Source organism: Schistocerca serialis, chromosome 8 (genome assembly GCF_023864345.2).
Source record: "Schistocerca serialis cubense isolate TAMUIC-IGC-003099 chromosome 8, iqSchSeri2.2, whole genome shotgun sequence".
Taxonomy (NCBI): Eukaryota; Metazoa; Arthropoda; class Insecta; order Orthoptera; family Acrididae; genus Schistocerca; species Schistocerca serialis.
This window is the reverse complement of record NC_064645.1, coordinates 187,886,843-187,898,873: the sequence shown is the minus strand read 5'-3', so window position 1 is coordinate 187,898,873 and position 12,031 is coordinate 187,886,843.

Here is a 12,031-nt window from a genome sequence, read left to right as displayed (position 1 = left end):
AGCGATGAGACAGGCGGTCAAGAGTTGCATTCACTTCATAAGATGGTAACTCAGACTAGTGGCAATCCAACCAATGACTAATGATAATAACAAGAGCTTTCGCGAGCGATGAGACAGGCAGTCAAGAGTTGCATTCACTTCATAAGATGGTAACTCAGACTAGTGGCAATCCAACCAATGACTAATGATAATAACAAGAGCTTTCGCGAGCGATGAGACAGGCAGTCAAGAGTTGCATTCACTTCATAAGATGGTAACTCAGACTAGTGGCAATCCAACCAATGACTAATGATAATAACAAGAGCTTTCGCGAGCGATGAGACAGGCAGTCAAGAGTTGCATTCACTTCATAAGATGGTAACTCAGACTAGTGGCAATCCAACCAATGACTAACGATAATAACAAGAGCTTTCGCGAGCGATGAGACAGGCGGTCAAGAGTTGCATTCACTTCATAAGATGGTAACTCAGACTAGTGGCAATCCAACCAATGACTAATGATAATAACAAGAGCTTTCGCGAGCGATGAGACAGGCAGTCAAGAGTTGCATTCACTTCATAAGATGGTAACTCAGACTAGTGGCAATCCAACCAATGACTAATGATAATAACAAGAGCTTTCGCGAGCGATGAGACAGGCAGTCAAGAGTTGCATTCACTTCATAAGATGGTAACTCAGACTAGTGGCAATCCAACCAATGACTAATGATAATAACAAGAGCTTTCGCGAGCGATGAGACAGGCGGTCAAGAGTTGCATTCACTTCATAAGATGGTAACTCAGACTAGTGGCAATCCAACCAATGACTAATGATAATAACAAGAGCTTTCGCGAGCGATGAGACAGGCAGTCAAGAGTTGCATTCACTTCATAAGATGGTAACTCAGACTAGTGGCAATCCAACCAATGACTAATGATAATAACAAGAGCTTTCGCGAGCGATGAGACAGGCGGTCAAGAGTTGCATTCACTTCATAAGATGGTAACTCAGACTAGTGGCAATCCAACCAATGACTAATGATAATAACAAGAGCTTTCGCGAGCGATGAGACAGGCAGTCAAGAGTTGCATTCACTTCATAAGATGGTAACTCAGACTAGTGGCAATCCAACCAATGACTAATGATAATAACAAGAGCTTTCGCGAGCGATGAGACAGGCGGTCAAGAGTTGCATTCACTTCATAAGATGGTAACTCAGACTAGTGGCAATCCAACCAATGAGTAATGATAATAACAAGAGCTTTCGCGAGCGATGAGACAGGCAGTCAAGAGTTGCATTCACTTCATAAGATAGTAACTCAGACTAGTGGCAATCCAACCAATGACTAATGATAATAACAAGAGCTTTCGCGAGCGATGAGACAGGTGGTCAAGAGCTGCATTCACTTCATAAGATGGTAACTCAGACTAGTGGCAATCCAACCAATGACTAATGATAATAACAAGAGCTTTCGCGAGCGATGAGACAGGCAGTCAAGAGTTGCATTCACTTCATAAGATGGTAACTCAGACTAGTGGCAATCCAACCAATGACTAATGATAATAACAAGAGCTTTCGCGAGCGATGAGACAGGCGGTCAAGAGTTGCATTCACTTCATAAGATGGTAATTCAGACTAGTGGCAATCCAACCAATGACTAATGATAATAACAAGAGCTTTCGCGAGCGATGAGACAGGCAGTCAAGAGTTGCATTCACTTCATAAGATGGTAACTCAGACTAGTGGCAATCCAACCAATGACTAATGATAATAACAAGAGCTTTCGCGAGCGATGAGACAGGCAGTCAAGAGTTGCATTCACTTCATAAGATGGTAACTCAGACTAGTGGCAATCCAACCAATGACTAATGATAATAACAAGAGCTTTCGCGAGCGATGAGACAGGCGGTCAAGAGTTGCATTCACTTCATAAGATGGTAACTCAGACTAGTGGCAATCCAACCAATGACTAATGATAATAACAAGAGCTTTCGCGAGCGATGAGACAGGCAGTCAAGAGTTGCATTCACTTCATAAGATGGTAACTCAGACTAGTGGCAATCCAACCAATGACTAATGATAATAACAAGAGCTTTCGCGAGAGATGAGACAGGCGGTCAAGAGTTGCATTCACTTCATAAGATGGTAACTCAGACTAGTGGCAATCCAACCAATGACTAATGATAATAACAAGAGCTTTCGCGAGCGATGAGACAGGCAGTCAAGAGTTGCATTCACTTCATAAGATGGTAACTCAGACTAGTGGCAATCCAACCAATGACTAATGATAATAACAAGAGCTTTCGCCAGCGATGAGAGAGGCGGTCAAGAGTTGCATTCACTTCATAAGATGGTAACTCAGACTAGTGGCAATCCAACCAATGACTAATGATAATAACAAGAGCTTTCGCGAGCGATGAGACAGGCGGTCAAGAGTTGCATTCACTTCATAAGATGGTAACTCAGACTAGTGGCAATCCAACCAATGACTAATGATAATAACAAGAGCTTTCGCGAGCGATGAGACAGGCAGTCAAGAGTTGCATTCACTTCATAAGATGGTAACTCAGACTAGTGGCAATCCAACCAATGACTAATGATAATAACAAGAGCTTTCGCGAGCGATGAGACAGGCAGTCAAGAGTTGCATTCACTTCATAAGATGGTAACTCAGACTAGTGGCAATCCAACCAATGACTAATGATAATAACAAGAGCTTTCGCGAGCGATGAGACAGGCGGTCAAGAGTTGCATTCACTTCATAAGATGGTAACTCAGACTAGTGGCAATCCAACCAATGACTAATGATAATAACAAGAGCTTTCGCGAGCGATGAGACAGGCGGTCAAGAGTTGCATTCACTTCATAAGATGGTAACTCAGACTAGTGGCAATCCAACCAATGACTAATGATAATAACAAGAGCTTTCGCGAGCGATGAGACAGGCAGTCAAGAGTTGCATTCACTTCATAAGATGGTAACTCAGACTAGTGGCCATCCAACCAATGACTAATGATAATAACAAGAGCTTTCGCGAGCGATGAGACAGGCGGTCAAGAGTTGCATTCACTTCATAAGATGGTAACTCAGACTAGTGGCAATCCAACCAATGACTAATGATAATAACAAGAGCTTTCGCGAGCGATGAGACAGGCAGTCAAGAGATGCATTCACTTCATAAGATGGTAACTCAGACTAGTGGCAATCCAACCAATGACTAATGATAATAACAAGAGCTTTCGCGGGCGATAAGACAGGCCGTCAAGAGTTGCATTCACATCATAAGATGGTAACTCAGACTAGTGGCAATCCAACCAATGACTAATGATAATAACAAGAGCTTTCGCGAGCGATGAGACAGGCAGTCAAGAGTTGCATTCACTTCATAAGATGGTAACTCAGACTAGTGGCAATCCAACCAATGACTAATGATAATAACAAGAGCTTTCGCGAGCGATGAGACAGGCGGTCAAGAGTTGCATTCACTTCATAAGATGGTAACTCAGACTAGTGGCAATCCAACCAATGACTAATGATAATAACAAGAGCTTTCGCGAGCGATGAGACAGGCAGTCAAGAGTTGCATTCACTTCATAAGATGGTAACTCAGACTAGTGGCAATCCAACCAATGACTAATGATAATAACAAGAGCTTTCGCGAGCGATGAGACAGGCAGTCAAGAGTTGCATTCACTTCATAAGATGGTAACTCAGACTAGTGGCAATCCAACCAATGACTAATGATAATAACAAGAGCTTTCGCGAGCGATGAGACAGGCAGTCAGAAGATGCACTCACTTCATAAGATGGTAACTCAGACTAGTGGCAATCCAACCAATGACTAATAATAATAACAAGAGCTTTCGCGAGCGATGAGACAGGCGGTCAAGAGTTGCATTCACTTCATAAGATGGTAACTCAGACTAGTGGCAATCCAACCAATGACTAATGATAATAACAAGAGCTTTCGCGAGCGATAAGACAGGCGGTCAAGAGTTGCATTCACATCATAAGATGGTAACTCAGACTAGTGGCAATCCAACCAATGACTAATGATAATAACAAGAGCTTTCGCGAGCGATGAGACAGGCAGTCAAGAGTTGCATTCACTTCATAAGATGGTAACTCAGACTAGTGGCAATCCAACCAATGACTAATGATAATAACAAGAGCTTTCGCGAGCGATGAGACAGGCAGTCAAGAGTTGCATTCACTTCATAAGATGGTAACTCAGACTAGTGGCAATCCAACCAATGACTAATGATAATAACAAGAGCTTTCGCGAGCGATGAGACAGGCAGTCAAGAGTTGCATTCACTTCATAAGATGGTAACTCAGACTAGTGGCAATCCAACCAATGACTAATGATAATAACAAGAGCTTTCGCGAGCGATGAGACAGGCAGTCAAGAGTTGCATTCACTTCATAAGATGGTAACTCAGACTAGTGGCAATCCAACCAATGACTAATGATAATAACAAGAGCTTTCGCGAGCGATGAGACAGGCAGTCAAGAGTTGCATTCACTTCATAAGATGGTAACTCAGACTAGTGGCAATCCAACCAATGACTAATGATAATAACAAGAGCTTTCGCGAGCGATGAGACAGGCAGTCAAGAGTTGCATTCACTTCATAAGATGGTAACTCAGACTAGTGGCAATCCAACCAATGACTAATGATAATAACAAGAGCTTTCGCGAGCGATGAGACAGGCAGTCAAGAGTTGCATTCACTTCATAAGATGGTAAATCAGACTAGTGGCAATCCAACCAATGACTAATGATAATAACAAGAGCTTTCGCGAGCAATGAGACAGGCAGTCAAGAGATGCATTCACTTCATAAGATGGTAACTCAGACTAGTGGCAATCCAACCAATGACTAATGATAATAACAAGAGCTTTCGCGAGCGATAAGACAGGCGGTCAAGAGTTGCATTCACATCATAAGATGGTAACTCAGACTAGTGGCAATCCAACCAATGACTAATGATAATAACAAGAGCTTTCGCGAGCGATGAGACAGGCAGTCAAGAGTTGCATTCACTTCATAAGATGGTAACTCAGACTAGTGGCAATCCAACCAATGACTAATGATAATAACAAGAGCTTTCGCGAGCGATGAGACAGGCAGTCAAGATTTGCATTCACTTCATAAGATGGTAACTCAGACTAGTGGCAATCCAACCAATGACTAATGATAATAACAAGAGCTTTCGCGAGCGATAAGACAGGCGGTCAAGAGTTGCATTCACATCATAAGATGGTAACTCAGACTAGTGGCAATCCAACCAATGACTAATGATAATAACAAGAGCTTTCGCGAGCGATGAGACAGGCAGTCAAGAGTTGCATTCACTTCATAAGATGGTAACTCAGACTAGTGGCAATCCAACCAATGACTAATGATAATAACAAGAGCTTTCGCGAGCGATGAGACAGGCAGTCAAGAGTTGCATTCACTTCATAAGATGGTAACTCAGACTAGTGGCAATCCAACCAATGACTAATGATAATAACAAGAGTTTTCGCGAGCGATGAGACAGGCAGTCAAGAGTTGCATTCACTTCATAAGATGGTATCTCAGACTAGTGGCAATCCAACCAATGACTAATGATAATAACAAGAGCTTTCGCGAGCGATGAGACAGGCAGTCAAGAGTTGCATTCACTTCATAAGATGGTAACTCAGACTAGTGGCAATCCAACCAATGACTAATGATAATAACAAGAGCTTTCGCGAGCGATGAGACAGGCAGTCAAGAGTTGCATTCACTTCATAAGATGGTAACTCAGACTAGTGGCAATCCAACCAATGACTAATGATAATAACAAGAGCTTTCGCGAGCGATGAGACAGGCAGTCAAGAGTTGCATTCACTTCATAAGATGGTAACTCAGACTAGTGGCAATCCAACCAATGACTAATGATAATAACAAGAGCTTTCGCGAGCGATGAGACAGGCAGTCAAGAGCTGCATTCACTTCATAAGATGGTAACTCAGACTAGTGGCAATCCAACCAATGACTAATGATAATAACAAGAGCTTTCGCGAGCGATGAGACAGGCAGTCAAGAGTTGCATTCACTTCATAAGATGGTAACTCAGACTAGTGGCAATCCAACCAATGACTAATGATAATGACAAGAGCTTTCGCGAGCGATGAGACAGGCAGTCAAGAGTTGCATTCACTTCATAAGATGGTAACTCAGACTAGTGGCAATCCAACCAATGACTAATGATAATAACAAGAGCTTTCGCAAGCGATGAGACAGGCAGTCAAGAGATGCATTCACTTCATAAGATGGTAACTCAGACTAGTGGCAATCCAACCAATGACTAATAATAATAACAAGAGCTTTCGCGAGCGATGAGACAGGCAGTCAAGAGTTGCATTCACTTCATAAGATGGTAACTCAGACTAGTGGCAATCCAACCAATGACTAATGATAATAACAAGAGCTTTTGCGAGCGATAAGACAGGCGGTCAAGAGTTGCATTCACATCATAAGATGGTAACTCAGACTAGTGGCAATCCAACCAATGACTAATGATAATAACAAGAGCTTTTGCGAGCGATGAGACAGGCAGTCAAGAGTTGCATTCACTTCATAAGATGGTAACTCAGACTAGTGGCAATCCAACCAATGACTAATGATAATAACAAGAGCTTTCACGGGCGATGAGACAGGCAGTCAAGAGTTGCATTCACGTCATAAGATGGTAACTCAGACTAGTGGCAATCCAACCAATGACTAATGATAATAACAAGAGCTTTCGCGAGCGATGAGACAGGCAGTCAAGAGTTGCATTCACTTCATAAGATGGTAACTCAGACTAGTGGCAATCCAACCAATGACTATTGATAATAACAAGAGCTTTCGCGAGCGATCAGACAGGCAGTCAAGAGTTGCATTCACTTCATACGATGGTAACTCAGACTAGTGGCAATCCAACCAATGACTAATGATAATAACAAGAGCTTTCGCGAGCGATGAGACAGGCAGTCAAGAGTTGCATTCACTTCATAAGATGGTAACTCAGACTAGTGGCAATCCAACCAATGACTAATGATAATAACAAGAGCTTTCGCGAGCGATGAGACAGGCAGTCAAGAGATGCATTCACTTCATAAGATGGTAACTCAGACTAGTGGCAATCCAACCAATGACTAATGATAATAACAAGAGCTTTCGCGAGCGATCAGACAGGCAGTCAAGAGTTGCATTCACTTCATAAGATGGTAACTCAGACTAGTGGCAATCCAACCAATGACTAATGATAATAACAAGAGCTTTTGCGAGCGATGAGACAGGCAGTCAAGAGTTGCATTCACTTCATAAGATGGTAACTCAGACTAGTGGCAATCCAACCAATGACTAATGATAATAACAAGAGCTTTCGCGAGCGATGAGACAGGCAGTCAAGAGATGCATTCACTTCATAAGATGGTAACTCAGACTAGTGGCAATCCAACCAATGACTAATGATAATAACAAGAGCTTTCGCGAGCGATGAGACAGGCAGTCAAGAGTTGCATTCACTTCATAAGATGGTAACTCAGACTAGTGGCAATCCAACCAATGACTAATGATAATAACAAGAGCTTTCGCGAGCGATGAGACAGGCGGTCAAGAGTTGCATTCACTTCATAAGATGGTAACTCAGACTAGTGGCAATCCAACCAATGACTAATGATAATAACAAGAGCTTTCGCGAGCGATGAGACACTCAGTCAAGAGTTGCATTCACTTCATAAGATGGTAACTCAGACTAGTGGCAATCCAACCAATGACTAATGATAATAACAAGAGCTTTCGCGGGCGATGAGACAGGCAGTCAAGAGTTGCATTCACGTCATAAGATGGTAACTCAGACTAGTGGCAATCCAACCAATGACTAATGATAATAACAAGAGCTTTCGCGAGCGATGAGACAGGCAGTCAAGAGTTGCATTCACTTCTTAAGATGGTAACTCAGACTAGTGGCAATCCAACCAATGACTAATGATAATAACAAGAGCTTTTGCGAGCGATGAGACAGGCAGTCAAGAGTTGCATTCACTTCATAAGATGGTAAACCAGACTAGTGGCAATCCAACCAATGACTAATGATAATAACAAGAGCTTTCGCGAGCGATGAGACACTCAGTCAAGAGTTGCATTCACTTCATAAGATGGTAACTCAGACTAGTGGCAATCCAACCAATGACTAATGATAATAACAAGAGCTTTCGCGGGCGATGAGACAGGCAGTCAAGAGTTGCATTCACGTCATAAGATGGTAACTCAGACTAGTGGCAATCCAACCAATGACTAATGATAATAACAAGAGCTTTCGCGAGCGATGAGACAGGCAGTCAAGAGTTGCATTCACTTCATAAGATGGTAACTCAGACTAGTGGCAATCCAACCAATGACTAATGATAATAACAAGAGCTTTTGCGAGCGATGAGACAGGCAGTCAAGAGTTGCATTCACTTCATAAGATGGTAACTCAGACTAGTGGCAATCCAACCAATGACTAATGATAATAACAAGAGCTTTCGCGAGCGATGAGACAGGCAGTCAAGAGTTGCATTCACTTCATATGATGGTAACTCAGACTAGTGGCAATCCAACCAATGACTAATGATAATAACAAGAGCTTTCGCGAGCGATGAGACAGGCAGTCAAGAGTTGCATTCAATTCATAAGATGGTAACTCAGACTAGTGGCAATCCAACCAATGACTAATGATAATAACAAGAGCTTTCGCGGGCGATGAGATAGGCAGTCAAGAGTTGCATTCACGTCATAAGATGGTAACTCAGACTAGTGGCAATCCAACCAATGACTAATGATAATAACAAGAGCTTTCGCGAGCGATGAGACAGGCAGTCAAGAGTTGCATTCACTTCATAAGATGGTAACTCAGACTAGTGGCAATCCAACCAATGACTAATGATAATAACAAGAGCTTTCGCGAGCGATCAGACAGGCAGTCAAGAGTTGCATTCACTTCATAAGATGGTAACTCAGACTAGTGGCAATCCAACCAATGACTAATGATAATAACAAGAGCTTTCGCGAGCGATGAGACAGGCAGTCAAGAGTTGCATTCACTTCATAAGATGGTAACTCAGACTAGTGGCAATCCAACCAATGACTAATGATAATAACAAGAGCTTTCGCGAGCAATGAGACAGGCAGTCAAGAGTTGCATTCACTTCATAAGATGGTAACTCAGACTAGTGGCAATCCAACCAATGACTAATGATAATAACAAGAGCTTTCGCGAGCGATGAGACAGGCAGTCAAGAGTTGCATTCACTTCATAAGATGGTAACTCAGACTAGTGGCAATCCAACCAATGACTATTGATAATAACAAGAGCTTTCGCGAGCGATCAGACAGGCAGTCAAGAGTTGCATTCACTTCATAAGATGGTAACTCAGACTAGTGGCAATCCAACCAATGACTAATGATAATAACAAGAGCTTTCGCGAGCGATGAGACAGGCAGTCAAGAGTTGCATTCACTTCATAAGATGGTAACTCAGACTAGTGGCAATCCAACCAATGACTAATGATAATAACAAGAGCTTTCGCGAGCAATGAGACAGGCAGTCAAGAGTTGCATTCACTTCATAAGATGGTAACTCAGACTAGTGGCAATCCAACCAATGACTAATGATAATAACAAGAGCTTTCGCGAGCGATGAGACAGGCAGTCAAGAGTTGCATTCACTTCATAAGATGGTAACTCAGACTAGTGGCAATCCAACCAATGACTAATGATAATAACAAGAGCTTTTGCGAGCGTTGAGACAGGCAGTCAAGAGTTGCATTCACTTCATAAGATGGTAACTCAGACTAGTGGCAATCCAACCAATGACTAATGATAATAACAAGAGCTTTCGCGAGCGATGAGACAGGCAGTCAAGAGTTGCATTCACTTCATAAGATGGTAACTCAGACTAGTGGCAATCCAACCAATGACTAATGATAATAACAAGAGCTTTCGCGAGCGATCAGACAGGCAGTCAAGAGTTGCATTCACTTCATAAGATGGTAACTCAGACTAGTGGCAATCCAACCAATGACTAATGATAATAACAAGAGCTTTCGCCAGCGATGAGACAGGCAGTCAAGAGTTGCATTCACTTCATAAGATGGTAACTCAGACTAGTGGCAATCCAACCAATGACTAATGATAATAACAAGAGCTTTCGCGAGCGATGAGACAGGCAGTCAAGAGATGCATTCACTTCATAAGATGGTAACTCAGACTAGTGGCAATCCAACCAATGACTAATGATAATAGCAAGAGCTTTCGCGAGCGATGAGACAGGCAGTCAAGAGTTGCATTCACTTCATAAGATGGTAACTCAGACTAGTGGCAATCCAACCAATGACTAATGATAATAACAAGAGTTTTCGCGAGCGATGAGACAGGCAGTCAAGATTTGCATTCACTTCATAAGATGGTAACTCAGACTAGTGGCAATCCAACCAATGACTAATGATAATAACAAGAGCTTTCGCGAGCGATCAGACAGGCAGTCAAGAGTTGCATTCACTTCATAAGATGGTAACTCAGACTAGTGGCAATCCAACCAATGACTAATGATAATAACAAGAGCTTTCGCGAGCGATGAGACAGGCAGTCAAGAGTTGCATTCACTTCATAAGATGGTAACTCAGACTAGTGGCAATCCAACCAATGACTAATGATAATCTTGATGAAGCTACCTGACGTCCGATAAGCCAAATTCAATGATGGAACAATACGCCAAAGCCGGAACCGGCGGTCTGCACTACGTCCCCAGAATACTGTGCTTACAGCGCCCGGAACAAGAAAGGAATCACTACCACCAGAGTAGAAGAATCACCAATAGGCCTAAAATCAAGAAAGCTGTCCAAACTACACGCCTTACCGGAGAGCAGTGGCAGGGCGAGGAAACGTACACTGCCTTACATACACTTACCTCCGAAGGGTAGGTAACTGGGGCGTTACCGCCACGGCAAGAAAAATTACCGCTGGTTGAACTTAACAAATTATAAAAAATTGGGCGCAGTAAATAGTAATAAAAAGTCGAGGAAAGCTAATCAGAACCGTCTTTCCCTAGCACACCACTCGCTGCTTTTTGCCTCGACGACACTACTAACAGCGACACGAACCCAACTCACTGGAGAATCGCGGGATATCACAATGGTGGAGGTTTCTCTACTTGGACTGAAATGCACTCATCTTAAAGCTTTCTGGATCCGGTTTACGACGAAGTCGTGCACCCTCGTGACCACAGCCCTTCCATCCGGCGCAGTGTGGGACTAGCCGAGCGGTCTAGGGCGCCGCAGCCACGGACTGTGCGGCTGGTCCCGGCGGAGGTTCGAGTCCTCCCTCGGGCATGGGCGTGTGTGTTTGTCCTTAGGATAATTTAGGTTAAGTAGTGTGTAAGCTTAGGGACTGATGACCTTAGCAGTTAAGTCCTGTAAGATTTCACACACTTTTTTTTTTTTTTTTTTTTTTTTTTTTTTTTTTTTTTGCATCCGGCAGTCCATGCGTGCTGCCAGCAGTCCCGGCGTGTTCTCCCACTTGCAGACCTGGCTCCTCCTCAGTCCCCAATCGAACTCGCCACTCACACAACTGGCCAAACAACGACATCGCCCCAAAGGCAGGGCAACTAGAGGACAAGCAACGCTTGCGAAGCCGAGTGGCGCCTGTCAACACGAGAAAAAAGACAAACAGCCGCAACCATGCCAACTAAACGATAGCGTCTGGCCTCCAACAAAGGGCGGAAACCTACAAACAGCACCAACGTGAGCCGCAGCTCGGCTCAATGCTGTTTCTTACAACTGCCGTTTTAGGACAAAACTGAAATTAACAAATTTATATTTTGTTGCCAGTTAATTTAAACGTTAAATATAAAAACACAGAATGTCAATGAGTATTACTTATTTTGTTTTCACTAAGTGATCAGTGTCTGATACCACTTTTTGAGGGACACTAATTCGAAGACGAGCTCGTAAGTTTGCCAGTGAGCTTCTGTGGAAGGATTTCGTTTTCTTCATT